Genomic DNA, 14,603 nt, shown 5'->3' on the forward strand with positions numbered 1-14,603 from the left:
GACACATTGTCACTTTTTAATGACAACCGCTACCACCACCAAGTAGTGAGAAGAGCTTTCCACCACTTTTTGTCTCTGACTTCCAGAGTCAGAGACAAAGTTTCCAGTTTGAATTTTCTTGCTACCAGTGTGGATACCACCCAGAAGTGGTAGTAGGAGATGCAAACTGGAAACTGGCCTTTGATGTACCACGTAAGAAATTTTTTCCTACTATGTGTGATTCATCTATAGTTAATACTTTATGTTATGTTAAATTAATAATGACGACTCACTTAACTGGTGCACAAGCAAAGGTGTGCTTGTATCAAGGACAATAAGTGGAGGAGGATTACATGTTTTGTGAAATACCTTCTGCTTTCTGCATATGTTCCTTTATTGCTGTTTCATATTTGTGGTTGTCATGCCTTTGAAATGTTTTTGTAATAACTTCATTTTCAGTTGGAACATTTAAGAGGCCTGATCCAGACTCCATATCTGAGAAAGATTTGGAAGTGGACATTGTCAAGGCGTGGTCTGATCTGGACAGGTCTTTGATTGCGGAAGGCCTCATATCAGGTTGGTGCTACACAATAACAGCTTTTGATGTCATCAAAACTGTAAAAAGGTGTGAAAAGATGTGGGTCAGTGTTACCAACTTTACATGTTAATGTTTGTGTCTACAACAGCCATAACATATTTGAATAAACAACTTAACAGTGTTATATGTTTTCATAAAGGAACATCAGTGACCAACCCATACCATACAACAATAAAACATTCCACTTTGGCACCTTGGATGGGACAGCACACAAGACTCGGAAGTATTCTCCCAAAAACAGAGATAAAGAAGGCATTAAAAAAGAAACCCACTAACATCAACCATCCGGCCAAAAAAATCAATGAGGACATCATACTGGATCTTATTGAATCAAAGAAGGTATACGTTATGCTTATTTGCTTATAAGCAAGCATGGCTGTATAAACATATATGTATATGTGTATATATATATATATATATAAACATACATTTTATTTAAAATCACATGTTTTCATCATTCTTTTTGATTTACAGCCTCAAAAAAGGAGCTTCAAGAGGCCTGTCATGCCCTTGGTGTGTCCTCTGAGGGATCAATTGCGGACATGCTAAACAGGCTTCAGGAGCTCCTGAACTTCAAGGATGTTTACCCAAAACTATTCTTAAAGCTTCAGAAAGCTGGTGGTGAGACATAGCTTATTATATGACTTTTGAAGTATTTATTAATGTCCAATAACATGATTGCGTTTTAAAATCTTTTTTGTGCTTTTCTTTAGGTGGTGTCTTCCATTTTTCTTGTGTGCACGGTGTTGTGTACTATCTCAATTTTCTCTTCTGGACGGAGTCTGCAAGAGACCACACAGACGGACTCCTCAGCTTTAAATACCCACCAACCTGCTACATATCAGATGTAGCAGGACAGGTTGCAAGGCACACCAACAACAGAACCAAACAACAATTTTTTAAGGACAATGATGGACGACTCTGTGCCCCAACATTGGAAAATGTACAGCGGGCAACCAAAAAAGACTTAGTGGTTGACTTGCAGTGGGTGAAGAATTTGAGGTCCGCATTACCACTGCAGGAAGAACCAATCACTGACCGGATGTCAGCCAAACATCCAATCACAGGCACTAATGAGCGATACTCCCTCTATGACAGATTTCATCAGAGCAACCACAAACGTCCAGAGGAGAAATTAAGGAGCCTCAACATCTGTCCCACCCTTCGGACTGAAGTTAATTCAGCAGTTGCTGAACAGTTCAATCGTGAACTGTCAGGTGTAAAGTACTCTCTCTGTCAAATGAGTGAGAAACATTTCAAGCAGACAGTACGAGTTATGATTGACCTCCACAATCAAAAAATTAACAATAGTTTTAAGGCTGCAATGGAGGCCCTATGTAACACCCAATTGTGTATTGGTGTGCGTGGGATGCTGGGACTTCAGTCTGCTGCTAATTTTGGTCAGTATCCAATATTACATAGTAATATGCCAGAACATAGAACTGTATCAAGTCATTATGATGTGACGCAAATAGGAGAAAAATAAATCCAGTAATAAAATAAACATGTTTTATTCTGAAAAATATGACTCTTCTTTGTTATTCATCAGAGGGGAAGGAAAGTCACCTTCCAAGGTCAGAGGGCACTGCCAACATCCAACCGGACAGCAAGTCTTCATTCATAGCACAAATGTATGCTATTGATGACAATGACAAGGTAAGACTGCTGAGCCATTCACCTTTTAATCTAAAATCAAGTAATAAATGGACTGTGCCAACACTATTTTGTAATAATCTGTGTGTTAAGGCAAAACTGAAGGACTTACTGTCTGGGTTGCGTGATGAGATGCAAGTACTGACTCATGCCACAAAGAGATGTCCTGTCACAATCAAGGACATTGCCTGTGTTTGCCCACTGGACTTGTTGACTCAGTCTTCAATGGTTATGCCATGGTTGACTGATGATGTAAGTTTAACAAAGAAATCTTTTTTTTACTAATACACAACTTATACTGTTATCACAAAGTCTGAATTGTATCATAATCATTTTTTTAAATTCCAGGCAGTTAACTACAGAGTGGCACAGCTGGCACAAGAAAACATGGTGATTTAAATTTCCTCCCTTTATAATTTTGGAATGTTTCTTAAACGTTTATTAAAAACATGAATGCTATGTTTTCTGTTACAGTGTGGCTCTTTAGCTACATTTGATTTCATTTTGTGGCACCGTGAATGGTCAAACAGCGGACAAGTCAGCGACCAAGTAGTGAAACGCATCCCAGTAGGTCCCTTTTTGACTGTTATTTTGTGTGTGTGTGTGTGTGTGTGTGTGTTTGTGTGTGTGTAATAGAAGACACTGTACAAAACAAACAAACAAATAAAAATGTTATTAACATGGACTGTGCTGTACGACCTGATGTGATTGTTATGCCGTAGGTCTCGGACAAGCTATTTCTGCCCAGAGTTGTGGGTCATTCTACCCCAGAGACAGGGAACCATTTCATTCTTTGGGTGAGCCACCACTTATTTACAGCTTATTATGTGTATTTTTTACTTATATAGATTTGGAAAGGCAAAGATTTGGTCCATGTGGTATTTCTTACGGAAGTGGTTTTATAGAGCATCCTCCATTAAATGATACAGAACGAAGGTAAAACTCTGCATTCAAACTGTAAAGTCATACAGTGATGACAGATGTATTTACTTGTAGGTGTTTGACTTCAAAGAAAAATAAATTCGTGTGTATGACTCTCTTGCTTCATACACACAAATCAGCCAAAAAGACATGGCCCTTCTGAAGTGAGTCACACAACATACAGGGACAGTGTTAATTGTGGAGTCTTTGTGTGTTCTGTAAGTTCCCGGTTCTATAAAGTACTTGACTCCCTGTTCAGTGCATTTGTGACCTGTGGGTTTATCTAAATCAATTTTTTGCCACAAACTAGGCTGCAGAAAATGAGGTGCAAAATCTTGAGGCCACTGCGGAGGCTCTGACTCTCAGCCAGTGCAGGGCTCTTCGTCTGCACCATGCATCACAAATAATAAAAAATGTGAATACCAAGGTTAGACCATTTGATCTCTTCGTGCATCAGATTCTTTCCTGCTAATTAAGCAAATGCTTAAGTTACAGCAAAGTTCTTTGTTACACAGGACTTCCCACTTACTGCAGCAGAAGTACTTCTGATGGAGCAGAAGGAAGCAAAACTACAGCAAGCAGAGGCCAAAAAGCCAGACTCCAGCAGCCATTGCCTGGCATGGCAAATAAGGTCATGTTTATTCCAACGATCTACGGGGACAACCAGGTACGTACATCAGAAATGACGACCTGGAATAATTATGTGATTATGGACTAATTTTGGTGAAGCTGTCTCATTTCTGTTTTTCACCAGTGTTTTCCATGAACACATTAAGCATTACCCATGGGTACAATGTACAGCTTGCAAGAACTGGCTGCATTTTCAGTGTGCTGGTGTGGAGGGGGACTGGACTTCAAAAGATTTCTTTTGTGGATGCAACCTTGTCCCAGATATGTAAGAATATCTTACAATGTGTCATAAATTATAGACCCATTTCTGCCATTAACATTAAGTAATAATTGTTGTTAATTGTTTATTAAGGAATTAGAAAATGCAGGGAGGAATTTCCCTGAATGTGTCCAATTAATCTTAGAAAAATATAGTTTACATCATTTTGATTAATATGAGTTTCCATTGTTAATGAAAACATTCACAACTCAACACAAACTATATTTATAAATGACATCTAAAACAACAGGGTTTTACCAAAGTCAGGGCTCTAGACTAACTTTTTGCACTGGTTGCACTGGTGCGCCCAACTTTTTTTCTTGGGTGCACCAGAACAAAAGTTAGGTGCACTCAAATTTCCGAACACATTCCATCGCAGTTTACAAGGTTTTACATTTTTTTGTCGTCATCGTCGTTGTTGTTGTTGTTGTTATTATTATTATTATTATTATTTTAAATAGCTTCCTGTCTATGTTCATTGGTAAATAATTGGCTAACAATATGTTCCAACATAGTTCTTTATTTTGAAACATAACTTAACTTTTAAAAATAAAAAGATAGCTTTAAATTTACTCTTCTGAATCAATATAGTCTACTTTTACATTTAGAATTTAATTGTATTTATTTTTTAATTTCAATGATTAGATAAAATGGGCATATTATTGACACAGTCAAAATGACAATGTTTACCTTGGGCATGGGCATGCTCCACCTCGATGTGCCCATCTACTAGCCAAGTGGCTAGTAAATCAAAAAAGTTACTAGCCAACCAGATTTTTTACTAGCCAAAACCAAAACGTTGCTTTACTATTGTATTTGTTTTTCCATAGGGGTGTGTATAGTGTGTAGTAGTGTGTAGGGGTGTGTATAGTGTGTAGTAGTGTGTAGGGGTGTGACGATACACTCAGCTCACAAGACGAGACACGATATTGGGTTTACGAGAACAAGACAAGACTTTAACTATATTTTTAAGAAAACTTCAATGAGGAAATAAACGACTGTTCTTTTATTTGAAATTCACAAAATGGAAATTGAATTGAAATATTTTAACTAATCATCTTGTAATGAATCACTTCAGTTCTACTTTCTACTTTCTTAATATATAATGATCTATAGCATATGCAGTATGCAGCACTGTAAAAGATTTCTCCATATAGATATTTTATAGATGGATCATTTTGGTATTTATGGAAATAACAACTATAAATCCAGAAGTTAGATACAATCACAAATACTAAAAAGTAAATTATAAAGAGTAGAAACAATTATAATATATAAATATAAATTAAATAAATCTAATTATCACAAATTATAACATAAAATAAAATAAATAAAATACACAGAAATAAAAGTAAATTGCACAAATCCTGTATCACATAAATATACAAGTAGAACAAAATATAAATTTTGTTATAATTTGGTAGTGTGACTCATTTTACTTTTGGCATCATTAGGCTTCCATACATGCACTAGATTCCTCCGCTGCTCCTACCTCAGACTCTCAGTGTAGAGACCTAAGGTTAACCTGCTGCTCCTCTCCTCATCTCATCTCATACTTCTGACTGAGATCTTCAAGGCAGGTAGAAACTGCAACAAGCTTAATGATCCACATGTGACTTTATAAAAAGAAGACATGACGAGCGAATGAGCGATAGAAAGCCGATCGCCTTTTTTTTTTTTTTTTTTTTTTTGGTGCGCCCCTTAATTATAGCTTTGCGAGACAATATTCATTTCAACTAGAAATATCGTCGCGTTTTCGTCTCGCGTGGGCCGTCTTGCACGAGATCTCGTCTCACCCCTACTATTCAGTTTTCTAGCCAAGTGGCGAGACACCCAAGCAGACTTTCAGAGTTGCATGTTTTTTTTCTCGAAAGGCTGGTCGCACCGGTGCGACCTCCGATTTTTTTTAGTCGCACTTCTGAAAAAATAGGTCGCATGTGCGACCAAATTGGTCGCACTCTAGAGCCCTGAAAGTGCTGTACAGATTAAAAGTAGCCCATAAAATGCCACAAAATTACAATAAATACAATTAGATAAAATATTAAAAGACAAAGTTCATTCAGATGTGACCTTGTTTCACAAAACAGTTTTTTTTTGTCTGTAGGCTAGTTATAAGCAATGTGCATTGATATATTTGTCCATGTAATGTGAACACTGTTAAATTTCAACATGTTAAGATCTTTGTCCAATTTGGGCATTTCTTTTGACTTTAACAGAGACAACATGCTCGAGTCAGTTAAAGCAGACCAAATTCTGACAGATGGAGAAATCAAGGTAATAACAGCATTACAGTGAGCTGTGCTTTTTTCTAACCTATATGGCATTCATTACTTACACAAACTGTCAGGCTGTAATATTCTAATTAATATAAATATGTCTAATATTACAGGGTTTGGAGAGAGACCTTCAGAATGGAAATGTTCTGTCCAACAGAATGTATCTGTGGAAGCACAAAGGATTTGATCCAGCACTCAAAAAATACTACAGTGACCATTTCACTTTATTCTGTGACACAAAAGTATGTACAGTGTTCACTCTTTGTCTTATTTGCACACAGTCCATCTTCAAATATTTGTAAACAACATTATGTGGGTGACCAATATCTTGAAATAATGATTTTATAGAAGTTATATTCAAAAATGTATTTGACAGAGATCAGCTGGTGAATGGGAAGAATGACTTACAAAATGTATTAGGCTACTTATAGGTAGAACACGGGGGAAAGAGAGGAACTGATAAATGATGACAATATTGCCTTGCTAGTTTAGAATTGCCCCGTTTCATACAGCCTCTGCCTGTATCATTAATGTCCTCTGCCAGCAAGATACTCAAATATATTTTTTCCATGTATCATCTGTACTTGTTAACCCAGACAGAAGAAATTATTGAGCGACTGGAACAAATCCTGTCAGTGCCTGGACCCGAGGTAGACAAGCAGCAATTCCTTGCACATGTCATTTTGCCAGAGGTGAGCTAAACCCTATTGTTGTTGATGTTGTTGTTGATGTTGATGATGATTTTAATGTTTTCTTTTGTAGATTTTGATTAAGTGGTTGCAAAACAACAGCAACATTTGCAGATACCAGGCAGAATTGTTGCTTAAGAACAACACATCTTCCCAGGACAAGGCAAGGTAAAGAACATGGTTTGTGTTGTGGCTGTTCATGCACTACATGAATTTATCTTTTATGTCTGTCTTGGCATGAATTAGTTTGGCAGGTCAAGTTAATGATTGCTGGATTTAACATGGATTCATTTTCAGATCCTTGTCTTTTACTGTTATTCCAGAGCTGCAGACAACACAGAACTTGGCACAAAAAGCACAGAAGAGGTAAGACATTTCTCTCTCTCTCTCTCTCAAAAATGATGGGTTCCTTGATAAAGTACACAACATACAAATTGATTATTTCTATAAATAGAGAAGCAACTATTCTTGAGTTACACAAATGTTGATAAAAAAAGTATTCTGTTTAAAATTATGTACTGCAAATACTCAATAATTTTGAGTTATTATTTGTCAATAACACAAATATGTAGCCTACGTTGTACTTTACACACTTATTTTTTTTTTCTGTAGGGAAGTGCTCTTTTCAAAGACTGCATGACTGCAGCTGACTGGTGCAGCAAAGAAACTTTCCTGGGAAGACTTGAATTCCCAGCTGTCGTTTCCATGGACAAGGAGGAACAAATAGAGACCCTCAGTGCCCTTCAAATTTTGGACAATGACTATGGTGATGAGGATTCTCCTGCTGAACTATTCACATTTGTGTTTCACAAGAAAGAGGATTACGAAAAATTCTGTGCAAACATTGTGGATGCGAAAAATCTAAAAGTTTTTGCCAGGTTTGAGGAAACCGAAGAAGAAACGCAATAAATATGTTAACAAAAAGAGTGAACAAAAGAAAGCTAAATCGTGACTTCATTACTGTGCTGTTGAGACTGACAGAACAACACAACAAACTACAGTCTATGAAACAAAAAGGGAAAATCAAACACACACTCACACACACACACACACACATTCTTAACCCTAAGTTGAACAACTTAACATAAAACAAAGTTAAACAGGCTAAATCTAGAGTACATCCACACATATCTCCGTTCTAAAACAAAAGGTAAGCTTTATTAACAGACAGTTGTCACTGCATTAGGCGTACACAGCGTGCAGCTAAGTGATAGCAGCCAAAGCTGGACAGTATTTCTTATTTAGCAACTACTGCACAAACCTCTCTTAGAGAGGACAAGTACATGTGTAAGCCAAACAATAATAATATGAGAATTGCTTGAATTCTGCACAGTGTTGTTTTGTTGTTGTTCTGAGAGAAATAGTTATCATTGTGTTAACATTGTTATCATATAGTTATTGTGTAACCATGTATTATCATTACATTTTGCCTTAGGTTGAGCAAGCTCAACACGAGACATAAAGCCTGAACCAGAATATGATAGAAAAATACCATAAAGTGAAAATCAAGTAATCTAACACACATACATACAAAAAACAAACAAACAAACAAACCACAGGGCCAGCTCATATTAATTTAAATGTTTCCAATAAAGAAAATAATTTCAGGGCTTTCTTTTCTTTAACTAGACTCTGTGATTTACTCCGGAGTAAATCATTTACTCCAGAGTAAATCACCCCCTCCTCTTCCGGTGATTTTGGCATTCAGAGAATAAACAAATATTTTAATCTGTTTTTACTATCATAATTTTCTATAACACTATCATTACAGTCACTTCATCCTGTGGCAGCTGCCTCAAACAGCTTTAGATGCCGCGGCAGGTCTGTGGCAACTGCCTACACAGCCTCCGATGCCGCGGCAGGTCTGTAGCAGCTACCTACATAGCCTCCGATGCCGCGGCAGGTCTGTGGCAACTGCCTACACAGCCTCCGATGCCGCGGCAGGTCTGTGGCAACTGTCTACACAGCCTCCGATGCTGCGGCAGGTCTGTGGCAGCTGCCTCAAACAGCCTCCGATGCCGCGGCAGCTCTGCCACCGGAAGCTGCCACTGAAAGACCGAGAGCTGCCGCGGCAGCTGAGGTTGCCACCGGAAGCTGCCGCTGCCACGATTTGCGCTTGTTGTCACTCGATATTTGAGTGAAAACCAAAACAACCCCCCACCCTCCCTTCATGCTCCTTCTGGGGCTCCACCCCCGAAGTTCATGGACACGCATTGTCATGGTAACGGACATAACCATTGCACAAGCTGACCTACATGGCGGAGTCTGAAGCGCCTGCTGCGGGACGGTAAGTTAGCTTCAGTTTGATAGCAGCATTTATTTATCTGACAGTACAGTAGCATGTGTTTTAGTAGTTAGTGTGATAATAAGCCTAGCAGTATTTAACAAGGTGTTGACACCAAATATGATTAAAGCCAAAGCCAAAGCAGAGAAATAACTTAGTCTATGTATAGACTAGATAGATAGGTTTCAACTTATTTTTTCTCTCATTGCTGAAAATTTAAAATAAATATGGAGAATAACACATGGGTGTTTGTAATAACATTTTTCAATTTATCATTGCAGAGTGAAATTACTTAATCTATGTATTATTATCAGTATAAAACAGAACAATCACAATATCAGTAGAAATAAGAAAAAAATGGCTGAAGACGAGCTGGGGCATGGGAAATGCTGGTGGGAGCAGAGCTGGAGCCGAGCAGGTCTAGAGAAGAATCCAGGGGAGTGCAAAGCAGGGTCCAGGTCTGACCAACTAATCTTATTGTGATAGCAAACCTGTGTTTATATGTCTTCATGACTAAACAGTTTGAAAGCAGTGAACAAACAAGTGAACAATGTTGTTGGTTACGTTAGCACGATGCTAACGTTAGCTGCGAAGCTAACGTGCAGAGCATCAAACAGCTGTAGTAACAACTCTGCAACTTTACAAATAACATCACAACAACAGCATATCTTGACTAACTAGACAGTGAGCTGAATGTCAGCAGGTAACGTTACAGTTTATGTGAAGCAGCGTTAATGTTACTCACTTGTCCAACTTCACTCTCCGCTCCTCCACCGGGTCTCCGTCGGTCCCTCCACCGTTAGAAAACCACACTGATGGTCAAAGTTCTTCTTTTATATGTTTTGTTCTCCTAACTTTCTCCTCTCTAGGTGTTTCTTTGTCACCTCTCCGCATCCACGATGTTTGTACCACACTGATTCATGAGAGTCTGGACAAAACAAGTAAATCAAATCAAAGATAAGGGTTATAAATGTATAAAACAATGCATGCCATGAACATCTAAAAATATTTTCCATAGAAATCAAAGTTGTGTCCTCCGTTTCCGTCAACTCTGTCAGATTTTTTCATAAACCTCATTAAATCAGGCAGTAGCATGATCAGCTATATCCCTGAGGATCCCTTTTCATTCTTCTGGCTGTGGTGAATGCATATATAGCACACATGCTCAGGTAAGTTTGACATTATTTGATATTTTAGATGAACAATGTCAATTTTCCTATGGTCACAGCTGGAGCATGTCAACACCATATCTCCGTTATGATACTTTTTTTAAACCATTGTGGATTCAATGAAAGTATTTTATTGAGATTATGGAGACAGCTAGCAATAGCCAAAAAAATAGCTAGCTAGCTGCATTGTTTTGTTTTTTTGGAGGGAAAAAACATGCCATTTCGTCAACTCCGTCAGAGTCAACTCCGTCAGGTTTTATGTCTGACGGAGTTGACAAATCCACCAATAACCGCTTAATGTGCTAATATTACACTATTTTCAAACAGTAAAGGAATAGAATGTTATTTTAGGGTTTTATCTGCACATTAATGTACATATATAGCATGCAATGACATTATTTTACAATATACTTATGATTTGTAGAGCATGGGCAGGCTGTGGTCTGCTTATTGAATTTTCTTTTATCTACTTGTCTACATTGATTGATCTGATTGATTTAAAATCTTAAAGGTGCAGTGTGTAGTTTTCACTCTTGAAAATATACACAATGGCTTCTTATAGAGCGGGGAAGAAGTTCAATGTTGCTTTTTCAAATCCGGTTTACTTGGACCATCAGACCAAAAGTGTATATTAGGTGTATATCTATATATATTTTAAGACAGGATCCATAGGCTATGTGTCCAGAATGCCACAGCATCCTGTCTCTTTGACTTGGACAGTGTGCAAAACCCTGCCTTTCCACCATCATTAGTGTAATACATTCCAGTGCAGTACTGTGGCATTGTGGGAGGAGATGGAAAATGAGATGGGAGGGGAGATGGAAGAGGAGATGGAAATGGAAGATGTGATGGAAGAGTTGGATGAGGAGCCATTGAAAGGTCCTGAGGGTACTGTGATAGTAATGACTGTTAGCAGCCTTAATAATGGTGACTGGTTAGCAGTAGTATATGATGACCACTGGTGGCTTGCCAAGAACATTGGTGTGGATACTGAGCATCAAGATGTGAAAGTGGAATTTCTGCATCCCCATGGTCCAACAGCAAAGGTTAAGCCCAAGTGTGGCAAGAAGGATGTCTGTTTCTGACATCAAAGTGAAACTAATGGGAAATGCATCACCAGTCCAATCAAGAACAAGAGAGATCTACAGTATTGCCCCTGATGTGATGGACTTCATTGAGCGTGAGCATGTCCGACGCCTGCTGCTCAAGGCATAAGTGCGTTGTGTGACTGCATTCATGCTTTAAAGCATACAGTAGTGTGTTTTTTTGTGTAAGCACCTCCTAAACACCTGTGTGTTCCTGTTCTCTTCTTTTTCCTAGTTTTGAAGCATGCCATGTTTTGCAGCAACACCTATGGCCTAATTATATTTCTTCACTTATTTGTTTTAATAGTTGGAAACAGTGCAATTTGTTATAGTTTAAAATGGTGTATTTACAGTTTGTTTATTACAGGTGATTTAAAAATATGTTCAGTATAAGACAAGGAGATGTTATTTCTTAATCTATTGTCACTTCCATCTGTTTAAAAATGCATTTGTTCATTAATCAGAAATGCAAATACAAGTTTGTCAGCCCTGTCAGTTTCCTGTCAACACCGTCAGATCTTCATCAGCACCGTCAGATGTATGTTTTTGTCATTTTTTGGGGAAAAAACAAATTCTTCAGTTTTTGTTGTTTAAGTAATAAAGGATCATCAGATCAACATCCTCTTGTGTCTTCACTTCACTTAAGGATTGTTTGTACTGTACACATAGTCATGAGTTTTCAACAAAAATTATAGTATATACAGTGTTTCCCACACATAGACTTATTCGTGGCGGTGCGCCACAGATTCAACACCGGCTGCCACATATTGCGTTTCGTTATGAATTATTTTTTTAACGCTATTTAAAAAATATGCATCGTATTCGTTAAGCTGCATTTCCTTTCCCTGTGTGACAGAGAGATGCAGGGAGAGCAATGACACCTGCAGGACCTCTACTTATATTTCAGAAATAGTGCAAATCGTACTGCCAATCTCAAGGCTACATCCACCACCCTGGGTATCAGTGACTTAAAGTTAAAGCAATAATTGTAATAGCAATACATTGAAATTCCCAATGTCTTTATATTGGTGCATTTTGCATGGACATTAATTAGCATTTTGCTTTATCTTCAGGTGAAAACAGATCCCAGGAACAGACTTCAAGGAGAACACCTGGCAGCTTGCCTGAGGATCTCCATCAATGGACCCTGTCCTGAGGCCTTCCCTTATGATAAGGCATTAGAATCTTTTTTTAGCAAGCCCCACAAAATCAGGTGCTCTGACAAAACATGCAGACTTTGCAGCAAGTAGGCTTCACAAAATGTAGTATAGTATATTATTTTGTAGAGGTAAAGACATTTGAATGGGGTATGAATAATTTGTGATTAATATGATAAAGTTGTGTATGACCAATTATTAATGAAGGAATCAGTAGGCGGTTTACAAAATGTAGCATAATAGGTGTTGTGAAGGTGTGAATATTAATACAATAAAGTTGGGTGTGTTATTAACGTCGGCCAGCACCCAAACCACCCCCACCCTCCCCGGTCGGCCGCCGGCCTACCACCACACATTGCCTTCAGATCTGTGGGAAACACTGATATATTTCAGTCTGGATCAAAGTGATAGACAATAATGAAAAAAACTGAAGGTTGACATTCATTTTTGACCTTGTTTGGTTTCATTTGGCTTTATCTTGTAAAAATGATGTGACTTTGACAAAAAATAAGTCTAGATGTTCACTGTCATAGAAAAACTAAACTCAAAGTATACTTGAGTTGCAGTAAAAGGTCTAAATCAAGTTAAACTACTGGTGGTTCTGTGATACCATGAAACATATGGAGATAGGTGTGAATTGTAATGTAATGTCACACGGAAACCACAAAGCAACATGTAGATTCGATGAGGGATATTTTTAGCAGCAAGATTAATCTATATTATGCTAGTATTCACAGTAGCAGGACAGTGAAAGTGAGACTGACTCATGAACTACTATTCAGTGGCTTATTGATGAAATGTTTATAGTTTTTGGACAACAGTGGAGGTCCAAACAGTAAATATCATATTCATAATTATTGTGTATGTCAGAGGAGAAGTTGACCAAGGCTGTCTTTAAAAATGTAGATTCTGTGAATTATCTGCTGGGGGGTGTGGTTGTTTGAGATATTTGTGTTTGCTAATACTGTTACCTTTTTTTTCCCTTTTCACAGATCATATGCCCCTGCACGAGCATTTCTTGAAAGAAAAAGGGCCTTAATGGTTACTCTGGCTGTGGTAAATGCTGTCAAGTGGGTGAATGGCACAGTAAAATGACCTTACCTGAAGTAAATGCTAAATTAAGAACTGACACAGACTTCAACTCCATGACTGATGAAGACCACCACTTAAATCAAGAATTGTCTGCCCTAGCTGGTGTGGTGAAAATGGTGACAATGTTTCCATTAGACTACATGCACTTATGTTGTCTTGGGGTAACCAGGAAACTTCTCTACATTTAGATAAGGGGGAAATCCCTGGCAACCAGGTTGTCCAGTAAAACAACTGGAGAGATTTTTGTTAAACTGAAGGGACCGAGACCTTACACTCCAGCTGAGTTCAGTCGCAAAAACCTACTGTAGGGACCTCTCAGACATTGATAGGTGGAAGGCCATTGAACTGCGGTACTTCATGCTGTATGCTGGCCCAGTAGTACTTAAAAACACCATTAATAAGTTAATAATAAGTTCATGTACTTGTGCTTTCAGTCTTTACATACCTCCTCCAAAAAAATTAGAATGAAATGAAACCGTGGTGTGTAATTAAGTTTAGTAGTGGTGCTGCTGAACTTGTACCCCACACATGGGTACAAGGGGAGAAAGCATTCTGGCCACCATACCCTCCAAAAGACTCCGTCAAGGTCCGTGCCGCCATCAGGAGGAGGGACGAGCCTGGAGAGGGGTGGCAAACGTTCGAGCCAGTGAGAATTCTTATAACTCGTGGTAGGTGTTGTCACATTTGAATGTGAGCTGTCAATATATTTACAATACTTACCTGTACCTGACAGTAACTCTGTTTGTAGACACCTTTGAGGAAGCTGAGAGATGCCTGGAGAGGTATCTTGAGGAGAACTGCGACACCACAG

Source organism: Scomber japonicus, chromosome 22, assembly GCF_027409825.1.
Source record: "Scomber japonicus isolate fScoJap1 chromosome 22, fScoJap1.pri, whole genome shotgun sequence".
In the NCBI taxonomy this organism is placed as follows: Eukaryota; Metazoa; Chordata; class Actinopteri; order Scombriformes; family Scombridae; genus Scomber; species Scomber japonicus.